The sequence below is a fragment of the Anas platyrhynchos genome, chromosome 4, assembly GCF_047663525.1.
Source record: "Anas platyrhynchos isolate ZD024472 breed Pekin duck chromosome 4, IASCAAS_PekinDuck_T2T, whole genome shotgun sequence".
In the NCBI taxonomy this organism is placed as follows: domain Eukaryota; kingdom Metazoa; phylum Chordata; class Aves; order Anseriformes; family Anatidae; genus Anas; species Anas platyrhynchos.
This window is the reverse complement of record NC_092590.1, coordinates 50,648,731-50,673,544: the sequence shown is the minus strand read 5'-3', so window position 1 is coordinate 50,673,544 and position 24,814 is coordinate 50,648,731. Positions and strand designations below refer to the sequence as shown.

The 24,814-nt window shown below is 35.1% G+C and overlaps 1 protein-coding gene across 4 annotated transcripts in view; it reads right to left on the bottom strand.

The window, feature by feature from the left end:
- Positions 1–24,814, bottom strand: part of DLC1 (DLC1 Rho GTPase activating protein) — a 256,883-nt gene that overhangs the window by 213,942 nt on the left and 18,127 nt on the right. Inside the window, exon 1 of one of the 4 annotated variants that reach the window (XM_072037585.1) lies at positions 9,566–9,788. The exons of 1 other annotated variant lie outside the window; for it this stretch is intronic. The gene's annotated coding sequence lies outside the window, so the exon portion shown is untranslated. Of the gene's footprint in view, positions 1–8,471; positions 9,113–9,565; positions 9,789–24,814 lie in introns of those variants that run through there. 2 more of the 4 variants (XM_072037584.1, XM_005012729.6) reach the window with 2 other exon arrangements.

Genomic DNA, 24,814 nt, shown 5'->3' with positions numbered 1-24,814 from the left:
AAACCAAAACATTCTAGCATATGAAACAAGTATTTTCTTGAGTTAGTCTCGTTCCTCACTTTGTGACAAAATACTTGAAAAGAAAATAACATGCAATACTAAAAAGAAAAATCACAAAACACTCTCAAAGACTAATATTGGAATGATATTGAATTGTGCCTTTAATATACACCAGATCAATGCCCTGCAGTGGACAGTGTGGCTTAAGCATTGCCATTTATTACAGAGGTATGATCTAGGTGCAATATACAATAATTTCTACCGGCACATAATATAGGGTTTTAAAAATAGACTGTTTCAATGCACCACCAATTGCTAGCCAGCTATAAATCAAGTAGGAAAAAAAAAGTCAACAGATCACAACCCTCAGATGAAAAGCTAACAACCCAGAGAGATAAGTCTGAGGAACTGACTTGGGTTGAAACATCGGTCGGAAGAGTTTTCAGGACAAGAAAACAAAGAAATCGGGAATAAAATGGTTGAACTGAGTAGCAATACTCAAATAAAAAATAACTTGTAAACTTTAAAAAAAAAAAAGGGGGGGGGACAAAAAATGTTGCATAACTCTGATAGTTACCCACTACATACATGGGAATTGGAGGGGGACAGTAATGATGATTGCAAGCCAGAGGGGGGAAAAACTGGGGAATTGCACGATGGATATGCTTTTAAGTAATGAAAAGTGTGTTTGTAGTTGGAGATGAGTTTTACGTGAGCAGAGGCAGAGGGGATCCTGACCAGGGCTCAAGTGTGAGAAGTACAGCCTCTTGGGGGCAAGAAAGACTCTTGCAGTATTCTCACTGATCATGAAGAAGGAGGAAAAGCAGAGGGACTTCTGGTTCAGACATGTCCATCTTCTTACTAAGCCTCATGGATTGTATCTCCTCAAAACAAGAAAGCTGGAGGAACAGGAAGAGTTGCGCAGCAAACAGCTTTGAGGTGCTGGAGCAATGCCAGAGCATACCAAAAGCTGGTTTCAAAATCAAGTCAAATCAAATCCACTTGGTCCTGAACTGTATACTTACAAGTCTGATCTCTGTACACAAAATTGGCTGAATAAGGAGGGAAACAATCAATAGATTTGTAATTTTGAATATTACATCGTGTTGTTTAGTTTATTCAGAGGGAGAAAACAAATGAAATGGCAAAGTTTGTTAGTGACATAGCAGCATTTATTCAGAAAATTGACAGAAGAATTACAGAGGGCCCAACAGTGAACAGTTAGGAAATGGTGTATGAAATTTCCTGTCAATAAATAACTCCAACTATAAATGCATAATAATAACCTCTATGTTATCTGCTACCAATCAAAATAAAATATCTAAGAAAGGCTGTGACTAGTAATCTGGAATGGAATCACAAAGTTTAGTTAAAATTAGAAAGCACATAGCACAGTAGGAAAAACAGAGACTGAGCATAAAGTTACAAAATGATGTTTTCATCTCAGAGAGAAATAAATCAGGAAAAGGTGTAGCAAAAAGCAATAAAGAGGATGAAAAATATGGTATAGCTTCTGTTTGAGGGGCCATGAAACAGACATAAGATTTTCCGCCTGTGAAAGAGAGAATTTAGAGCCATATCAACAGTATAATGGAGAATATTCACCTTGCCCATGCTGCAGGAATTTGCAGAAGATCAATGTAGAAATAGCAAGCAGAAGTATCAAACCAGATTTATTTTTTGCTTTGGCACATAAGGAAATAGAAGTTATAATGAATAGTAAATATAAATTATACACTGCAAAATGTTCATGATTTCTAATTGAAATAAAAACACACAAAAAAAATTAATCAAGTGATGTACCTGTACATTTATGACTTGATAAGGATTTCATCTCTCCAGTAGCAATCAGTTTCATTTTCCTTTTAACAAATTAATTTTTGCTTTCCTTTATAGATTCTGACGTCAGATATACTCATTACAGTTTAATGTCTATGAAAACATATAATACTTTTAAGTCTGATTAAATCCATTCCGTAAATATCATTTAACATATTACAGAATATTGTAGTACAATCCAGCAATATTATAAGAACTCAATATAGTAGATGCCTTAAATTATACCAGGAGGTTGGCAAGTTTTTCATTCAAACACATCTGAAGGCTCATTTGTTTAGTGCAAGTATTATTGGTTCCTAACATATGAACCTTAAGATATGAACCCAAAATTTGTCAGATGCCTTTATTTACTGTTAGAAAACAAAAGTGTTGAGTTACTTTTCTTTCTGTTGCCCCACAAAAAGGAGCTGCATTGCCAGTGCTCATCATCATACAAAGAGGGCTTTTACTTGTAGCCAACATGTGATTACACTGGGGTTTAGCTTGGTTGCATTTGTATTTGGTACATTTCCAGCACTGAGTCTCAGATCAGCTGAGCTTCTTCCTCAAGGATGAGAAAGGGGAAATGACAGGATCCAAGCTGATTCACAGTTATCCACACTTACTTAAGATCTATATTATTTACACCCAATTTAATTATCAAATAAAAACCAATTTAAACAGCAATTAAAAATACCAAAATTTGTAGTTTTGTGCTATTTGACACTGATGAACAGTCAAGACAAAAATGAAAGAATATTAAGTATTTATTGTGTAATTATTCTAATTCATATTAATGCTGTTTTAATATATTTCAATATATTTAATGATCAGCATTAAATTCTTACTATTATAATTGAATGTTCCCCATCACCTTACTTCACAGTGAAAACAGCCATCAAATTTATAACTGTCCACTAGAAAAATAAAATTTTAACATAATTCCATTTTCAGAAGTGAGGTCTCCTATAAGAAAATCTTGGTTTTGTGCTTTCACGTCTGCCCTATAATCCTCTCCCCAAATTCTTTCTGCTATCCACCCTTGGAGAGCAGAAGAAAAACATGTCGTTGGCAGATTCCTTAACACCTCCATTCATGCTTCTCTTGGCGAGAAGCAAATTGACAAGACAACAAGACAGTGTAAAAAAAAAAAAAAAAAAAAAAAGTAAACATAGTGGCTATTCTTCTGGTCCTGAATTAGGATAATTTTTTCCCACCCACACCTACTTTTTTTTTTTTTTTTTTTTTTTTTTTTTTTTAGGATGGAAGAAATGCCATTTTCTAGCCAGCTCTAGGTAAATAAGAAGAAGAATTTTCTAGCTACAGGAGGTCCTTTGGAAAACACTACATTAACCAGATTTTATACCTGATGCCTTTTAAATTTAGTGTTCTAATAGAGTGTTTCCATATAAAGAAGAGTTGGTAGTGCTCGTTACAGCCATGAACTATGAATTCCAAGACACTGTAGACAATGACTGTTGGAAACCATTGCCCTTACTGAATAGAATAACAGAATCACAGAATGGCTGAGGTTGGAAGGGACCTCTGAAGATCATCTAGTTCAACGCCCCTGCCAAGCAGGATCACCTAGAGCACATTGCACAGCATGGCATCCAGACGGGTTTTTGAATATCTCCGGAGAAGGAGACTCCACAGTCTCTCTAGGCAACCTGTGCCAGTGTTCTGTCACGCTCAGAGTAAATGCCCTCTCATATTCAGCTGGACCACTAGCATGTTTTTATCACAGCTGTGCAAAAGACTATTTTTGTCACTTATACTTCATAAATAAAACATTGAAAATGATTTTCCAGAGAGACCTCAATTCCAAACATTAGCTTGTCTCCCACTTGGATGCTGATAATCCCCTATTCAGTGCCTGTAGCCTGCCTGGGAAGACAAAGTCAGCCCTGTAACTTACTTCTTCCAAGTACATGTCTGCAGATTAATCTTGAGCTCACACAGTTTGAAGATTAATTTGGATCTATTTCCTTTACCACCTACCAATCCTCACATGACATGAAAAATCTTTTCAAAAACCTTGAGCTATATACCCAAATGAGCTGAAACTGATTCCAGGTTTGTCAGTGCCTTCCTAGCAACTTCCCTCTCCTGCACACAAGTATTTAACTGAATTGGATTTGGTGGATTTATCTCTGTACATGGAGCCCTTCAAGCGCAGCTTCTATCATGGAGGGTGCAACTCTGAGATCATCTTTTCAGGAAATTCTTCTTATTTTAGTACATTATTGATAGTTTCTACCTCTCTGATAAAACAGTATTATCTGAAGATGTACCATTCAAGCAAAATGAAAAGGGATATTTGGAATTTACCTGCAGGAGGGAAAAAAAGTGTAAAGAATCTGACACTACAACTTTCAGTGTGTTGAGTCTTTCAGAGTTGCCTAGAAGTGGAGGCTTCAATGCTCCAGATTGAATCAGTGAACCCAAAGTAAGTCTCCCATGCCCTTAAAGCTGCTTTCCATCTCTGTCCTGCAGAAGAAAATTCAGGACAGGTGAAGAAAACGACTTCATATTTTGTGATGGTCCCAACAAAAATAATCAAACAAACTTGAGGTTGTTGGATGCTCTTTAATAAGCTGCAGTTACACAGCTGTACCAATACAATACCAAGAGCTTTGGCTAGGCAAGTTTCTTGCTGGTTCATCTTGCCTCTTCCATTTTTACTCAGCCCCCCCAAGCAAAGCAACACTCTGTAGTGATCTTCCCTACTGCTATAGATTTTCATCACTTCCTATTATAATGACATTACCTTTTTGAATCTTGACACCAACTCCCCCTTATCCAAATGAAATGTTGGATCCTGATGCAAACTTTACACAAATACAGTGATGTTCAACTTGGACGATTTACTTATGCAGATATGCGTTAAATAGTACTTGCAACTGATGAGGTCTAGTACAACAGACTACAATACTCTCACTGGTAAGACATGGTACCTACCCTGGAAAGCCTACAGCTCATAGAGAGCTAGACGGTGGACGAAGAATCAGATATTTAGAAGTAAGAGAAGTTGTTTACAGACTTTCCTGAAGTTCAACAGCATTCAATCTAATCTTACTGGAATTTGACACACGACATAATAAAATAAAATAGCAAACAGGAAATATCACAACTCAGAGTAAGAGAAAGGACAGCCTACAAGAAAGTGAAGACTAGAAGTAAAGAATTGATTGTATGTTAAATCAGTTTTAATGTAGGTACATAGAGACAGGCAGATTTGTGTTCAGTGGCTGATGTACAATATGGCAGATAAAACTCCATGCATTTGTAACTTCAACATAAGAGACTTTCCTCATTCATGAGAAACAAGCAATTATGATAATAATGGATTCAAAATTCTCCACCAAAAACTGCTCTTAAAATAAGCAGTTTCTAAAAGCATCCATAAATATCAATGGTAAATGATGAAATAGAAGAAAATCTTGAGATACATTCAGCATCCTAATAACATATTCAAATTTAATATTGGTAATCATTTCCAAAATAAAATCATATATGCAATCCTATTTTACACAGGGTTTGCACATAAAAATTTTATGTACATTTGTTTTGGGACATGAATTTTATATATACATACATGCAAGTATACACGTACACACACATGTATATATAAATGCACATACACACAAAAACGTGCGTACCTTTATATATCTGTATATACAGAGAAGTTTAAAGACCTTCCTAAGTATTCACACTTATCTTTGGAGATATTCAAAACTCAAGTGGACAAGGCAACCTGATGTAGTTGACTCTCCTTTGAGTGAGGAGTAGGACCAGAGATCTCCAGAAGTTCCTCCCAATCTACCTGATATTAGGAAGGAGATCAAGATCTAGCTCTTCTGGCTATGCTATTTCAATTGCCCTTACTCCATTTTTGTCTTTTCCCTTTTTCTTTTGTAGAAGAACAGAACACTGATATTAACCCCCCCCCTCTTTTTTTTTATCCCCCAGACAAACAAACAACAGAAAATGGAAACAGATGACTAAAAGAAAAAAGGCAAATGTTCTAAAACATATCTCCCATCTGAGAAAAGAGAAAAATGTTCCTAAGTTCTCTTCCTGCTTCTGCTACTGCCCTCCACAGGGAAGCTTTATATTGAAGATACTTTTCAGCAACAAATTTCATTTTAAGAACAACAGAAAATTATATTAGAAAATTCAGCATAACACTTCTAACAGTTGAAAAGTTAAATGAAGAAAGCAAAATGGATATTTCTTCTATTTTTCCCACCACATTAAAGAATAGCTTAAAAACAGATTTTAAGCTCAGCAGTTCACAAGAATTACTTTGTCTTGCCTATTCAAAAATTGTCTACCAAACTAATTTTGTTTTTCATTTTCTTTTGGAAGGAATTAAAATTTGTCAATCACAATGATCTTCATGAATTAGACCCAAATATCACAACTAATGTTGTTCACATGCTCTGATTACAGAATTTAACTTGGATTTCAACAGGAACCTTGGTTCAAAAGAATTTGCAGGGATATAAGTTTATAGCAAAGCAGAGCTCTTGGAATTGTTTCTATTATAAGAATGTGGTCACTTCCATTAGTTTTCTACAAGGCTGCAGATGTTAATTCACGTGCTTAATTGTTCAAAGGAGTCATCTATAACTATTTTGGCTGTATGTGTGTTACAAGTTAAGACTATTAACATTTCTGAAGGAAGAGTAGGTCAAAAACTTTAGATGCCTAGTGTGAGATTGTACCCTATGTATCCATGTTCATTATTGCTATATATAATATAGTTTTTCTTAGACTTTTTTTTTTTTTTTTTTTTTTTTTTTAACAATAGTATCTAAGAAAATAGTAAAGTGAAACACAGAATTTAGAATAAGTAGAACCAGGAATAATAGTGATTTTTCTCCAGAACTTTTCAATAAACCTTCTAAACGAAAAAGTAGGATATCTATCTGTTTTATATTTTCTTATGGAAAATATTCTCTGGGTTTTATTCTGTTGTCTGCCTTATAGTTCAACTGTCTCATGTGTCAGGTACCTTTATTTGCAAGTGAAGTCAAATGAGATCTTTATACCCTTTAAAAGCCAGAAGAAGATACTGCAGAAGGTAGATACTGCAGATATCCTTGGTGTGGATAGTTATTTTTATCATTTGATATTTTATCCCGTTTAACTACAGTTCTGGCTAATATTCAGTACATATATGCAGACTTGTAGGGGCAAGTATGGAAATAGAATGCATTAAAAGGCACTAATGCCAAATCACTTGGGACATCAAAGTTCCAGCATAAATTTCTTGGGAGTGACACAGACTCAGCCGGTCAGATTCCTTTCTGAACCTTTTAGTCCCACCACCTACCTACCACAGCTCTCCCAGCCCAGGGCAAAGAACTGCAGAAGGCTGTGCATAAGCAAAAGCGACTGCTACTCTGAAATTCACCCCAAGATATACCCAGGAGTAACTTGCTGCCTGCCAGCTGTTCTCTATTATCTTCAGACCCATGCTCTTCACAGTCCAGAGCTTCTGACCACCATGAACAGCTTTCTTCTGTCCGAATGGGTTGGGCAGTAAAGCATACATTCTCAATCTAATGCAGAAGAGATATTGGACCTTCCCTTCCTTTCAGACCACAAAATAATTTAGTTACTCACCAACTGCTTTGAAACAATACTCAGTAAAAACGCAATTAAAAATTAATGAAATTCTCTCCAATGTATACGAACAGATGATTTCTCTTTCATTACCAAACTGGCCAATAACTATATGGAATCTTAATAATGCACAGAAGCAAGAAAGAACCTCTTACATTACTTAGAAATAATAGCTGTAATAGCTGTCCCTTAGATTGTCAGAATGACAAAGGGCTGCCCTGAAACAATGCTTGATGTCTATAACAATTTAATAATTAAAACACTACCTCACATAAAATAGCCACAGCTCTATTCACACAGTTGAAAGTGCTATCCCGAATTTTCTCCTAAACATTTCAGCAGCAGATTCTTGTAACTTTTAACTAGGTTAAGGAAGGCTGAGTAAATTCATACATCTTCACCAAAAGTTATGCAGTCAGCTGACGTTCAGTGAATCTTGCGTTCCCTCATCTAAATGCTAGCGCAGCACACTGCAAACTGTATATCTAATTAAAGGCTACTAAAAATAACTTACTTTAGCAAACACCAAGAAGGTTACCTTGAAATTGCACGTTTAGAGTATACATATGACTGTATTGTCAGTTATGCCACAAACTTCATCCAGGACTAAGAAAAAGCTAGAGACCGAGACCCACAGAGGTGTAACAGATATATTTCTACCTAGAACTCTTCTCAACTTCATTACTGCTTGAGGGGAGGGGAGGGGAGGGAAGGTGGGGGAGGAGAGGGGGACACAAAACATAGCCCTAAACGCCCTCCCTGTTGGCAAATGAGGTGAAAAAAGATATCATTCACACTTCTAGCTTTCCTATTTAATGTCTATTAAAAATACGTAAGCAAGACTATGCAGCTCTATTTATATGAATGAAAATAAACAAAGTTCAGCATATCGAGCATACTTTTAAAAGATTAAGTAAAATGCACAAGATTTTGTTATAGATCTGACACATTTTGATAAACAGAATTGGCACAGAGCCTAAAACTAAATGTACATTTGTAATGATTATTATTTTATTTACCTCTAATTTTAGTGCTGAGATCCTGAACGCTGAAAGATCCAGTGCTGGATGCTGCTTGTTTCTCTGCTGTTTTTTCTTTTCTTTCTATTATTATTTTCTAAATGTTTGTATTTTGTGCTATTTTAAAGTATAGGAAGATTCCAAGACAGCCATACCTAGATGAAGAAAATGCAGAGCTCGGACATGAACTCCCTGAAGTCTTTGGTAAAAAAGCAAAAATAAAAATTAAAAAAAAAAAAAAATGTAAAAAAATGGAGCAAAACCCCAACAAACAAAAGAGCCCAGTCTCAGTTAGCTCCTGCTAGCATAAAAGTTCAGATTTCGCTACTGAGATCATTGCTCTATTCTAAGCAGTTTTGCTCAATGTGTGATTCTAACAAAAACACCCTCTGCAGCTGGAGGGAGCCTTAGCTAAGCACGAGCCTGTCAAGCTTTTCCCAGTGACTTCTGTCTACTAAATTCAGACTGATGTTTTGTAAAAGGGGCCTCAACAACCAGGCCCAGATTGCCTGAAAAGTATTTCCTGCCTTTGAGAGAGAGGGAGAAAGACAGAGAGAGAGAGAGAGAGCGCGCGTGTGTGCGTGCATGAGGCAGAGAAAGGGAGAGAGCGTGCAGAGAGGGGGGAAAGGGAAAAAGCCAGCCAGCCTGAGCATTTCAAGACATTCAGCTTAACACACTGCTGAGGTATTTCTGTCAAACTGGAAGGTCTGTGCTACAGTTACATAATGCAAACATGTTTTTAAACCCGCCCTGTTCTCTTTTCCTTAGAACAATATAAATTTCATATGTCTCCAGCGTACGTGCAAAGACAACAGTCATCCAGAGCAACAGAAGAACGGCTGTGAGATGCCTGATCTTTGGCACCAGGTAGTAGGGAGCAGGCAGAGAGCAACCCGATTTAAATTCAACTAACACATCACATTTACAAAGGGTCTAGCGCTAGTCTGACCAGCAACTATGCACAGTTCGATGATACCACGTACACGTGTATGCTAAAATTATATCCCTACTCAAGAGAATTAGCAGGATCTGAGAAAATGAATGCTACAATTTAAGCGCACGCATAGAGCAGGCAATGGTATATGTTGCTTTACCTCTTCTGAGAATCCTCCAGAGTCACACAAATCCAGCTCTGCGAAAGCAAAAGGACAGACTCCATCTTGATCATATTAGTATTTTGCTGACATAAAACACTTGTAACTACTTCGTTCCAGTTTGACAGGGTGCCTGAATCACGTCTCCAGAGAAACCTACAGCATCTACATCCTTTGCTCTATGCAAATTTAGTGAATATCATCTGTTTATCTTTTCTGCTTTCTTCTGCCTCCTCTGAATGACTTCCTCTTAGCTGTTCCAGCCTGAGAACTTGGATTACCATTTGGTTTTGATTAAAACCAGATGGACAGCTCTGTAGAAGTTTGAGTAAGCTAATGGAAATGACTAGTATGGCTTTAATTAAGGTATCAATTAATAATAAATGCTAGTTATTCACATAACAAATGCTACTAATAAAAACACAAAAACTACATGTTTGGTCACAGGTCTCATATTTAGGCGAAATAATTTACTCACATTTAATCTAATTCAGCATGAATCATAACGGTAATTACCAGGTATGATTTCCAAACCACAGGCTGAAGCCAACAGTTTTTTTTCCCTCTTCTTGAATAAAAGAAGTGATGTTGATAAGTTTAGTTGTCTTCCCAGGTGGGTTGGTTACGCATCATTTACCCTCTGGCAACTCCTTCAGCTGTTGCAAACCTTCTTTATTAATTATCACTCTGATTAATTGATTTTACCATTACTGATTGTATTATTGATTGGCATCTTTGGCCTTTGACTTTGAGAGGAGGCTAGACATGCAGCAGTAAGACATCACATAACCTACACAAAATAGTGCCTCAGCATATAGTGACCGGAAAGTCTGTGCTCAGGAGGCCTGTCACAACTGGGACAGGATATTTATACTGAAAGGAGATAGGAAGCCTTCATAATTACTAACTGTGGATATATGATCTTTCTACCAGCCTTCTACAACTGCCTTTTAACTGTTTATATAATGCCTTCACTAGCTGAAGCAAGTCTTCTGGAGTGCATTTCTTCAGTTAAAGAAAAGCCAGCTCTGTAAGGCTGACTCTGGCTCTTGCTAATACAGCCATATCTGGAGCTAATTTGTTAAGTTTCAGTTCCTCAGCATGTGGAACTTTGTGCTAAAGTCTCCTAAATTTGCTGAATGTTGTCTTCATTGTCATCCATGTAATTTTATATATGCATTTTTCAGCCTTAAAATTACAGTATTAACTTTAAAAGTTAGTTGCAAAATTATGCAGGCCCGAATGGAAGTGGGTTTGAATTTTCTTCTCAGTAGCTTTAAATGTATGTGCGTAGTGGAGGTAGAAAGCCTTAAGTGAAATGACTTACCAGCCTAATCTCTGCCTCTTCAAAGACAGAAGACTTTGAAGCCCATGCAAGCAAATGGCATATGTAGTAGTAAATTTGGATGGTAAACAGTCAGAAGTGCAGCTAAAGGTAAATAACTTTGCAGAATGATTTTTAGATATATTTGGTTGGGAATCCACACGCAAAACTTTTACTGCAATCTAAATTGTGATTTATACTATTTTCCTGAAAGATTTCCAGTTTGGAATTCAGTAAATAAATTACAGGCTGTGAAGGGACACATTTTGCTTGCAATTATGCAATTGCACAAACTACACAATTACAAAATTTGTTTTTATGGGAATCAAAATAAAAACAAAAAGCTGTTAGTTTCCTTACAGTTAAAAGTTCCTAAGAATGTTTTTTTAGACAATACAAAAAAAAAAAAAAAAAAAGTGATGCGAAATTGTAACACTGTTCCAAAACAATAAACACAGTTCAGGACAAAATTTTATTTTTTAAAACTAATTATTTTTCTTCAGCTAAAGTTCACATAACACTGATCATCAGTAAACTTTAATTTAAAAGTATTTATTTATTTATTTTTAAGAAGCTGGTCACAAGAGAAGAAAGAATAAAAACGAGTGAGGACATATTTATAGATTATGAAATTATTAGATTTGAGCCATATGCTCTGCTCTGTGAAACAGTTTAATAAAGCTTGATTTTATTCCAGCACCTGCTGAATAACTAAACCAGAGAAAAGAGGGACATCATAGATGATGTCTGTCCATTTCCCATCTATCTGAGAAACCTAGGGATGGACTGTTTCCTGTGTACCTTTTCCTGCTTTTACATCTACAGAAAGGAGAAGAATAACCAGAATACAAATGATTGATTAAAGCTGCTTTGATAGATCTTCATAATTATAACAATATATAACAATATATAATATATATCACAATATAACAATATATAATATTGCATATAGCAATATTTTATGGTGAAAAAGGAGAAGAAAGAACATGAGAAGTCAGAACATCTAAGTTTGAACATTTTAATAATTCTGTTGGGTCTTGGACAATCAATAGAACTAAAAAAAGTTGACAGGAATGAGAAACAAGGTAAGTCTAATGGGACGCAATCTAATAATACTTTATATGCAGAGGTAAAATCGCAGTCAGCCTAGGAACATCAACATTCTAGAATTTAGTTCCTCGCTATACCCAAACTTACATCAAACACAAAGGTAACTTTGTTGTTGTTGTTACCTCTGTAACTCAGAAAAGCATATGGCTCAAAGCTAGGCCATGTAAACCAGGTCTTCAGACAAGTCTAATTTCAATTTAGGTAATGTTAGATAATGAATTCTAATATCCTAACTAGGTTATATATCAATATATTTCTAAATTAATTATAAAATGAGAATAATGTAGAAAATCTTTAACATATATGTCTATAAGGTTATTTATCCATAATATATTTTTTTGTCATGCTAGTTTAAGCTGATTATGCCCCATGACTTATTATGGAAAGAGAAACCAATTTATAACATGCTGTGTTAAATTATCTACCAAAACCATTCAAAAATAAGAAAAGGTCAAAGTACTCAAGCAACTCTGTTGTAGCTATATGCAGATATCAGTCTGAATCAAATATGTATAGTTTCAGCCACGCTTTGTCTGAATATGTGACTGTTCTTTCTAGACCTAAGATTAGTTACATATGGTGCTAGTGCTCTTCCATAACTTAGTTCTTTCTCAATCTACTATGCAACTTAAATTAATGAGTTTGTCCAAATCATGCAGACGGTTTATAGAAAATCATTAGCACTCAATATAGCTGTGGTTTATTGCATGCAAAATTCAGAGCGATTCACTGAAAGAAAATCAGTGTTTGTGGACTTACCCAATCTGTTTTCATGCTTAAAAAGAAATCCTGCTGAGGAAGTAATAAATATATTTTAAAAAGCGAGAGAGAAAAGAAGATCACCTGAAATCTTAATCTTATTTTGCCTGGTAGAAACATGTAATGACTTTTGCTGAGATTTTTTTCTTTCCCTAAAAAGCACATATACAGTTAAACCTGAGATATTTTCAAGTAAAAAACAAGTGTTTTGTTTAAATAAACCCAGCAATTGCTGAAAGTACAAGATAGACCTATTTTTTTTAACCACTTTCAGAGTTCCAATATTTGCTTTTGCTTCACAGTGGAACCACCAGATTTCATGAAATATTTCACACTTTTGCATTTCATACTGAATGAATTATTATCTGGCTGATGTCAAGACTTTTCATCAAGAAGTTTTGGTTTTGATGAAATCAGTATTTGTAAAACACAAGAGGGAGCAACGGAGAGAAGGAAAGAGGGGCATTCACCAGGCATACAGACATGATTATGATCAGGAGGTAGGTGCAGTGGCCAGGTATGAGAGATTTCCAGATTTCAGATACTTGCTCTGTTCAGGGACATGAGCATATCTCTTATATCCTTGCTAGGTTCCAGTCCACTGGGTTACAGTGTAAGTGGATTGCATGAAGAAGTCTAAAAATGGCTCTTCATAGTTTCAGCAAACTTACAAATGGTTATTTCAGCACAATTAAATTGATTTGAAAGTGTTCAAGCCACATCTATAGGCAGAACTCTTCACATTCAAAACTTTTTGAATGGAGTATAATTGGACATACTTGGCAAATGTCCTAATCAACCTTTAGATATTAGAACACAAATAGATACTTCTCAGGACAGAAGCTCACCAAGTGAAGTGAAAATGTCAAAGTGCATCAGTACAAGAAATAGTGTATAATTTTTAATACCAAATCAAAATAATTATAAATAAACTGCTCATTAGGAATTTTTTAATTACACTTCTACATTGAGAAATACTGGATTCTAATTTTTAAACAACCTAAAGTTCTGAATAATTTATGTGGAAATATTTAGATTGTTTCTTAGATGCCTTTAGTCTTGCACTTGCTTATTTCCCTTCCTTTTCTCAGTGACATGCTAACAAGTATTATCATCAAGCCATCAAAGGGAAAGAAGAAAGCTAAAGCTTTTTTTTTTCTTTCTTTTTTTTTTTTTTTTTATAATTCAAAGATACTTGTTTTTCCACAGAAGATAAACTCGGAAATCTGAAGCTTCTTCTGAGGCAGGTACAAGCACCAAAATGTGTCAAACGATGATTAACATTGAAAGAATTAAATGACTTCCAAAATGGGTAGATGAGAATCTTTATGTAGATTACCCATTTTAATAGTTCGTTCTATTTTCTGCTTACGACTAAAACCCCCAGTTTTCAATTATCAGAAGGACTTTGTTTATAATATATGTCTACTTAAAGTGCGTTGGTCGAGTTTGGTTATATTTCCCCTGGCATGGATTGTTAACCATTGCTCCAAAAAACGAATCTCCTTTACAAACTTCAAATATCAGTGGTAATTTGTCTTAGTATTTTTAAAACTTTTGTTCATTAATCTTCATGTGATACCCATTCAGGATACTCCATTTTATTACATGGAAGCATTTTAAAACCACCAAAGATGGATGCAATTAAGTGTCCTAAGGGCAATGAAACTGTCCTCAGATTAGCTCTCCAGTGTACCTGTTACTGTACATGCTGGTTCATGATCATACTCTTCTGTTTTTGTTGGAGCACTGAGGCAAACTGATGACAAAAAGTCTAAGAGTAAAATTACTGTGGTCCCCATGGAAATAAAAAACTGTCACAATATGCAGTTTCAAGTTTCTAGATAGGCAATGCTAAAGTTCAGCAAGACATTGCAAAGCTATTTGGTTGAAACAGTTATATGATGATGTAAACTGAAGTTAAACCACAGTTTCAAGAGCTAATCGAAGAATAAGTGGTTCCAGTCTCAGTGGAATATCCTATCCAGATTTTGGCATTCTTTCTACCTTTTAGTAATCAATCAGTGTATCTGTCATAACTTGGCAAGAAACTCAGAATGCTGTGTATTGTTGAACTGTATCTTACATTTACTGTTGCAAAAGCTATCTTCTATTCTGGGGATGTCTTTCAAACAATTATGAATTCCTAAATCAAGCCACTGTGAACACAATTCTTGTTTCAAAGACTTTAAATTTCAAGCAAGATTAAAGCATAAAGATGCAAGTAACTTCCCTCTGTTTTCAAGTACTATACAAAGTAACTGAGATTGTAAGCTAAGTTAGAAGTAATTGCATGGGTGTGAATGGCATATTTTATATCTGTAAAGCTTAGACCCTGATACAGCAAAATATGTGCTTACATATGGTAAATATTAAGAATAGAACCATTAAGTATTTCGTATGAGAAGACAATATACAGTCAGGTTTTCTCAACTGAGTGAAGACATTTCTTTCCCTAAATGTCATTTAGCATATGAATGTTCTTGGAAGGACACATTTACTTTACAAGGCACGTTTTCCTGCTGTCATTGTTCTTGTGATATGATCAAAATAGTTGCAGTAAACTCAGGGGAGATACTTCAATTTACAGCAGTTGAGGATGTGATCCATTTGTTCCATGCTTTTGGAAGCAGTATGAAGCAGTCCTAATTGCTTTCAGACCTGTGGAATGATATAGCCTCCCACTGGCTTTGTCTATTCAGTATAACCTACATGAGACCTTTCGTATCTCTATTGATTTTTTTTTGTCATTTTCTCTTTGTATTTATATTAAGTGATGGTTGTTTTATTTTTATTCACTTACTCAAGGTGGAATCTAGGAATATAAAAGCTGTTGATCCCCTTTCTAAACACTCTTTCTGTGGTTGGGATCCACAAGAACATTCAATAATATCCAGGTAGCTTATCTTTCTTTCTCATTGTAGTAACTTCAAAGTTTGCAGTGGGTGAACAGGGAAACCCAAAGACCACTGCCCTAAACTTCTTGTAGTGCTAGCAGCGATAAATTATACCAGTGGACTTCATCCTAAGAATTGATCTAAAAAATTACTTGAGCAACAAGTCCAAGACATGCTCAATGAAAAGCCTTATGAGTTACTAGTTCAAATCCAGTTCAGACAGGTATATTCAGTGCTAGTTGGTAAAAGGATACAAAAATATACATGAGAAAAACTACTGTCGCTGCTGCATCTAAAGGGAATAAGGAATAAGGAGATAAGAAAACCAAACTCCATCAACCTGTAGAATATTTGTAAAAAAAAAAAAAAAAGTATTATGAACACACAGGAAAAACACTAGTCAATTGTTTTTGTTCTTCTAACACAATATGAAAACATAAAACTCTCATAAAACTCTTATACTACCATTGTTTATAGTATTGTCTTCTGATGATGTTAACCAATGATGTAATCAGTTGCTCTTTAGATGTTTCATAAAAGTTTTCTACATGCATAAGGATAATAAAAACACACAGCTATTTCCAGAAAGAAACAGGATTGTAAGGACCAACACAATGCATGATTTTAGCCCTTAGCCTGGTCTGTGAATGAAAGTATCTTATTTATTATATCAACACTACTGTTATGAAGAACATTATGCATATACTAACCCTACATATTCACAGGGAAATATGTATTTTACTTGAATGTCTAGAGAGTACTTTTCACTAGTTGAAATTGTGCCAAATATCCCATTAATACAAACAATGATGCTGTCATTGATAAGACATTTGACAATGATGACTGATATGTTGATAATAAGAGCTGATATTTCACTGAGAATTTTTTTATGCCTTTGATAGTGTTAATCTGCTTTCCAGATTATTTCCAAATACAATGAAGCTCATGATTTTAAGATGCACACCTAATTTAATTATTCTAATTTAATAAATTTAATAATAATTTTATTCAAATAAACTATAATATATAATTTATAATTATATATACAAATTATAAATAAATTTAATATTTTAATTTAATCTAATTTCATAGATGAAGGTGGTATCGTCAGTTTTCTTCCTGTACAGCACAAAATGACAAGGTCCTGTTTATTTTGCATTTGGATATGCACACAGTATTCAAAATTCCTACTGAACCTATGAAAGTTTGTGCAAACTCAGCCTTTATTTTCTCTTTTGCAAAACACCCTAAAGATTTGCTCTTTTAGTATCATATTCCATTTTATTAGTAATCCATTTCAACTTTAGAGTCAACAAGAAAATACAGTGGTACTGTGTGTGTTCTTAAAACAAACAAGGCAAGACTGTTTGTCTGTTTCCTGAGAAAATACTTGGGAGACGTAAATATAATTATCACTGTTTTATTGTAGAAACCAATGATTACTCAAAATAAATTCAGACTTCCAAAACAATAGGGAATTATTGGATTACCTCAGAAAGATTCCTTCCTGGTGTCATTTTATTTAGCATCATTAGCCTTAGCTGTTCTGGGCTGACTTAAATCAGTTTGTATAATCATCAAAAGAAATACATTATTTAATAAGTATTCATTTGCATGACAATATAAATCATCATATATGATGACTGAACAATCGATCTATACAAAACAAAAGCATTCATTCAGCTCAAAATTGTAAGACTCCTTTGGAAACAGCATGAACTGCATGGGTGCATTCAGCAAGAGATGCAGGCTTCCAAAAGTACTAGATAAACTTACATTCTAGAAATACATTCAATTCAGGCCAAATATAGTTATAGATTTTATATATTTATAGCTTTTGACACTGTCCTTATGGACTCAGGTTTCAGAGTTAATGCCTCAAAGACGAAGATTCCTATGTTTTCTGGAAACACGTCAAATATGTGATTCGTACATGTAATCTGGTATTTAGTTAAGATTTGAGATAAACGTTGATTTTACATAGCTGAACATACCTCAGAATGTAGAAAACATGGATACAATTTTTATTTTAAACTAAATCTAAACTACCACTGAAGAAAGGAGTATACCAAAGACCTTCCAATGTCTGAAGCTGAGTAGCAAAAAAGCAGCTCCTAAGGTATCAGAAAACAGATTGGAAAAGATATCAGCATCCTAAATAAATTGCGGAATATACTCACATACCACCACCAAACTTAGGGACTGAAAAGAGCCACAGAAATTTTGTCTACTTTAAACTTAGCTTAACAGCTAAAAGAGATGAACAAAACCACGAAATTTCAACAAGGGTTCACAAAAACCAAGAAGTCTAAGCAAGCATTTTTCTTTCAATTTAAAAGAACAATATCAAGTAGACGAGTCTTCAGATGGCTATGGTAACAAGCTTAAAATTTATAAGGAAAGTAGTATCTGTATGGACACAAAATTTGTTTTGACAAAGCAGTAGTCATTCTAATTTCTGTGCGCTAAAAGTACTTTCAGTACTTTATTTTTCTGCTATCATGTGGACAGGGTAATTCTTTAACAAAATTCTTTAACAAAAAAAGCTTTGAAAAAAGTTAATATGTTGCATTTCCCTAACTGATAGATATTATAAAGGTCTGTTTTTTTAATTTCATTGGTTTTATGAAACATACTATGATTAATCAAAGACAGCAACTCCTCAACAAAATATCACAATATTAAAATCCCTGTTATAACATTGCTAGACTTTAATATGAGCTTGATACAAGACAACTAGAGTGTGCATTACTATAAACTTTATCAGGATTTTGCACAAATAGAAGAAACTGTTTTTGGTGGTTTTGTGAGTAGCCATATAGGCTCTGAAAACTGGTAAGAATGCAAAGGTCCTAAATCTATTCAACCTTAAGAACTTTAAGTGACAGAGAACGTGCTGGTCTTTGTCCAAGAGGAGTAAAAATTTAAATAAAATCTTTTGGGGGCATTTTAGCTAAAATGGAAATTTCTCAGAAAATTAGTGGTATAACAGCAACTAAAGTAGATGTACAGCCAGCAGGCAAGTCACTTCACAACACAGTGTGCTGAGACATATGTTTTTTGGCTATTTCAGTTAAAAAAACAACTCTACTAATTAAAGGAATAATTGCTAAATTACCAATTGAGAAATATAATGGCTATAAAGAATTCATAAACAAATTAAATGTCCTTTTAATACCAAGAACATATTGATGTTAAACCACTGACCAGAATCTGCCTTGAAGCTAGGCAGACTGATCAGGTATGTGGAACATGGATGAAATTTGGCCACATTATTTCAGTGAAGCCTCAGTGTATGAGAACCCATGGATTTGAAAGGGAAGCAAGTTAATTCTGGAGGTAGGTCCAAAGCTTGTCATTGTGGTACTTCAGGTATACACAGTGTGGGGTGTTGCCTTATACTGGGTTTTAGTTAGGGAAACAAACAGGAATTTGCTGACTGCATCCCCACACTGGGTGGGAGTGCAAAGCCCTGTCCATGTACCCCAGTGAAAGAATATTGTCTCACACTGTCCTGGCCCCCCTCAGGCCACAGCTTTCTGGAGCACTCAATGAAAACAGTTCTCCATCCTTCAGAAACCTGGTTTGGATTTGGAAAATTTGTTGTAGATCAGAGAATAGAAGACATCAGCAAGTGAGCTCAGATAATAGGAGCAAACAAAAGTAATTTAAGACAATTTCAGACATTGATCTGGATAGCATTTTAGATTCCGTAATGTCTGTGTTTTCTAGTCTTTAAGCTACTTTCAACTATGACTCTCTGATGAAGGATGATCACAATAATGATGAAGGATGATCACTTTGCTAACACAATTTTTTGACATTTTATTATTTTATTATAATAATATTATCATATTTTTAGGGTTTTTACTTCCGTGAAGTGAGGCAGAATAAGAATTTTCCAAAATTTGTTTCAACATGATACTCTGGTAAGCATGCAGATATAGAGATTCCAGAATACAAATACAATAGTCTCAGAAATGTCTTTTAATTCCCTAATGATAATTTTAATATTTGTTTTTATAAGTATTTTTTGCAGTATTCCAAGCCTTACTACTCACAGTGTCCAAGAAAGATAACCCAAATCAACAGCCATATAAATCAGCACTGATTTGGTTCCAAGAATTGCTACTATTTATAGATGAGGGTTCCCAGCTGTGTATAAAATTGCTTTTAGCACCATGCTTAGTTTTGAGATTATACCAATTACAAAAGATGGACAAAGATTGACATTTTACAAGACATGGGCTAGATTTCACATAGCAAAGAAGTATGAGAAAGAATTGTTGAAAAAATAAGTGTGTTGTAGATGCATGCTTTTTGTTTTTATTAGGAATTTCATGGGTACAAATATTAAAAATACATAGGAAAGGGTAATGATAAAGATAAATTGAATTATTTTGGAAAGAAAGTAGGATTTAAGATTAAAAGGATTAATGTTTTTGTGTGACAATTTAATCATTCAATTCATGACACTTGCTGGGAAAGGCTTCCTCTAGTCTTGTCTCTGCTCCTCTGAGACCCCACCTAGAATAGTGTGCTCAGGTCCAGGACTGCCCGCACAAGAAGAACATGCACAGGTCTAGAGGAGCACCTCTCCTGTGAACACATGCTGAGGGAATTAGGGCTGTTCAGCCTGGAGAAAAGAAGGCCCCGGGGAGACCTTATAGTGGCCTTCCTGTACCTAAAGGGGGCCTACAGGAAAGCTGGGGAGGGAGCCTTTGTCAGGGAGTGGAGTGACAGGACAAGGGATAAGAGCTTTAAATTAAAAGAGGGTAGACTTCGATTAGACATATGGAAAAAAAAAATGTTTACTGTGAGGATGGTGAGGCCCTGGCACAGGTTGCCCAGAGAAGCTGTGGATGCCTCATCCCTGGCAGAAACCTGGTCTGGTAGGAGGTGTCCCTGCCCATGGCAGGGAGTTGGAACTGGGTGGTCCTTAAGGTCCCTCCCAACACAAATCAGTCTGTGATTCTATGACAGAATCTGATACACAGACTATGGAACTAGATGAACTATGGAACTAGATGATGCTAGAAGAAAAATACCTGGCTTTTTTTTTTTTTTCCTTCTTTTCCCTTCCCCCAACTCCAGGGAGTATTAACTCCAGCAAGTATTAAAGTGCAACTAACTAAAGAAATATCTCACATCACAACTGGTGGTTGGTACTGAAACCTCAGAATGATGGGCATCAGAAATCCACCACAGGCAAATCCATTTGCTTCGTATACCCCACTACCTCCCTACAGCATTGTTTCAGGTAATCTAAGAGTAGTTTCAAAATACAAGTGTGCCAGAAGCACAGAAAGCAATGACTCAAGTGTGAAAATGTTATCATAGTCCTTCTAGTTATCAGATGGCAATTAGAAGGACACTGTGATGAAAACAAAGAAGCCATCAATAGCTGCAGCAGTTTTGTTCAAGTATCTTCCAACAAGGAATGGGACAGGGCTCTACAGGGACAGTGCAATCACTTAATGAAGATTCTGTAAGAGGATCAGGGCATACACTCACTATAAGAGATACAAGGATAGATATATCTGCAACATGAATGCCAAGTGGATTAGGAGATCACAGCCATACACTGCATACCAGTGCAACCACATTGCATACATTTCAGCTTATTGTTGAACTATGTATTTCTTAGAATAGCTTTTTTATTTTTATTTTTTTATTTTTTCAAAACACACACACACAAAAACATTTTAAATGAAAACTAGAGACTTTGGTGGTTTCCACATTAATCTGCTCCCAGATCTCATTGTGAAAATAAAATGCAAGTTATGTCTTCATGATCCAAAACAAAACATGAAATGTAACTGTTGAAAATGCTGATAACTCAGAATTTATTGTTTCTGCATAGCATTTAGCTAGTTCACTAATTCTCCCAAATGGCAAGCTACTCCATGAACAGCATGTATAATTAAGTCTGATTTTAATTTCCGTAGTTAGATTGTCACTGTCTAAAAGGATTTGAGCTGCCATAGAACCATCTCTCAGCAGCATTCAAGTTGCTTTGTGCCTAGTATTCCTAAACTGTCAGCAACTAACCAGTAGATTCAAAAGTTACACAAGACAGACTTACTCAGAGTTGCACACATCTTGCTTATTTAAGAAACTGACCTTAAATAGAAAGGAACTTGAACGAAAAGCTAGGTGTATACAAGTTGTTGAAAAACAAAACAAAACAAACAAACAAAAAAAAAAACACAATGAAGATTAAACAGCAGAAATGCATTGGTAGTGTCAGGTAAAAAAAAAAAAAGCTGAAAGAAATCCATGTTTTTCTAAAATGAATATTAGGATTCTTTACTCCAATTGGTCTCACTTTTAAGGCATCCTTCCATATTATTTAACTGCTAATAATGTAAAAAACAAGAGATGTTTTGATTCCATTCATACAAAGTATTATGCCCATACAAGTCCTCTTCCATTTTTCTTTTCAAAACTGCCACTGAGTTAAGACCATCAGATATTCACAGAGCTTTTCATGCAACACTTGCTGCACCAGTGTGTACTTGATCTTGCGATCTATTTAGTCTGGTCTTGGACCACAGTGCTTATGTCTACATTTGTAAGTAGTGTAAAAACGAGTAAACCTGTAGAGGAAAATAGCTGAGAAAGTGAGGTTTACATTATATGCATTTCAGAGGTTTGTTTCTTTGAACTAATGCTGGTCGGGTGCCCTGGGCTGAATTTATTAGGTATGCTCCACACAGTGCAGTTTAGTATCATCTCCAAGTGGGAGATGCTTCTTGAGTCTGCTCTGTAACGCAACCCAAAACGTTGTGAATAAGGATGACTGGAAGATTTGCATCAAATTATTCTGATTTGCACTAACATGCTACTGTAGATGCACCAGAAGTGGGAGGTGCTTGGAAAGAAAGAAGCTCAAGAAAACTCAGTAAGGGAATTTCTGAAATAAACTGTCTCAATGGAAGACTTGTTCAGGGAAGAAAGAGCTTACCCTTGTTGATCTTGATTGGACATTAGGGTGGTTTGCTAATCTGACTTTCAAGATGCAATTTATTAAAACCATTATAATTACCATTATTTTTTTTTTTTTTTTTACCTAAAATTGCATTGCTAATTCTCTGTAGAAAATGTCACATACTGCTTTAATCTTGAAGAGTTTCCACTTCCATTCTTGTGGAATAAACATTCTATTCATCCTTTGCTGATGCTTTCTTCCTCTTTCCATTCTTGATATTTTCATTGGCAATATTTGGTTCTTGCATGGTATTTTAAAATAGAATATATTTCTCCAAATTTAGCTTAGTAAGACATTTTTTCCCCCCTCTCTCAGATTTCATACTTTTCTTACTCTGACTACCTTTATTGTTCAGAGCTTCCCAGCTGCTAGTCCTTCTAGAAATGGCAAAACTGACAATGATAAAGACTGTTTTCACAGCGTTTTTTTTTTCCAAGACTGTTTAACTTAAACAAAACCAGGATAATCACAACAGCAGGTTCTGAGTTTTTGTAATACTTGAGGAACAAATGACTCTTCCTCCGAGAAGATTGATCTCAAAATACAAGGGGAAAATAAAATATTGGAGAAAATAACAGTATTGTCTCCAATTTATCAATTTATTTCTCAGTAAAAATATGAAACTATTTAGAGATTTGAAGGCAATGGAAACTTCAGATAAATAGCAAAAATATCTGTCCAACTCCTATACTCCATCGTTTATAATAGCAACTCCGAATAGTTTTTCTATATAAACATTAATGTTTACATTAAAATGAACCTCCCAGCTCAGCTACTTTGATAACTGTAGAATTCGGTCTTTCAAACAAATTTATATTGATAAAACAATCCAGATTAAGAATAAATGACACTGGCACACAATGCAACTCAGCATTGCTTGCAAAATCCTATTTTATTTTATATAGCCTATCATTAGCTGCTTTATTAATTAGATTTCTCTGAAGGACAAAACAAGCAAGGAAAGGAAAGGAAAATACATTATGCTGTGAAAGTGGGGAAAATAAAGATTGTATCACATGACAAGATAATGAAAAGATATCTGAAAAATGGTAAAGAACTACACACATCGGATATTTTGAAGGATGATCAACAGCTAACAACACATAGGGGAAAAGATTACAGTTGCATGTTTTTAAAAAGAACCTAGACGACAGTAAAACAGAAAGGAAGGGAGAAGGAGCATATTCTGTGTTAAAATCTGAGGACTTCACCAGTTGTGCTAACCTAAAACAGGCCTGAATGCAACAGGAATATTCAGCTGATGACACATTCAAGGTAAAACAATGAAACTATTTTCACCCTGCCTGCCATAGCAAACCAATGGTTAAAAAAAAAAACATCAAAAAATGTGATATGCATTACCCATAAGTTAAATTTAACCACAAGGAAAATTTTAGACATGTTTTTGTTGACCAGGTAGTTAAAGAAGAATAATGCAAGATTATTGGTTTGATAGGTCTACTTTCATGCCCTGTACTAGATTTTTAAAATTAGTTGAAATCTGATGGCTTAGATCCCCACTGAAGTGAGCCCACACCCTCTACAAACTAAAGAAAATATAGATTAAAAACGGCTTTTCTGGGAGAGATGCAGACATCTAGAATGTTTTCTGGACATCATATCAATTTTTCCAACAAAATTTCTGTTCGCTCAAAATGATAAATATAGCAAAGACATGCATTGTATGACTTCACATGAAGCTTTTATTGCAAGTTGGGAAGTTCTTGAACTTTTAAGATGTAAATCTCTTTCCTTAAAAACTCAATGTTTCACTTAGATCAAACTTAATTGCCTAAGGGAGCAGTGTGACGTTCCTTTTCTCAACACGACCGCATTTCAGGGTTTGTCCTAGAACACATGCTAATGAATGGTACATCTGGGAAAAATAGGGGGGAATCATTTATGCTCTGATACTGAATCTTGCACTGGTAAACAGATTAGGGCTGTTTCATTAATGTGTTTCATCCATTCTCATGTTTATTCACATACATAAGCATCTAGTAGAGTATGAAATATCAAACACCTTCATATAAGCTGAATTCTACAATGCTTGTTATTAATAAATCAAATTTTGAATTAGAAAAAGCCAGCATTACACCCTGGACATGGACACTTGTCCTTCTAACCAAGATCAATGATTGGATTATTTTTCTTGGCTAGACTGACAG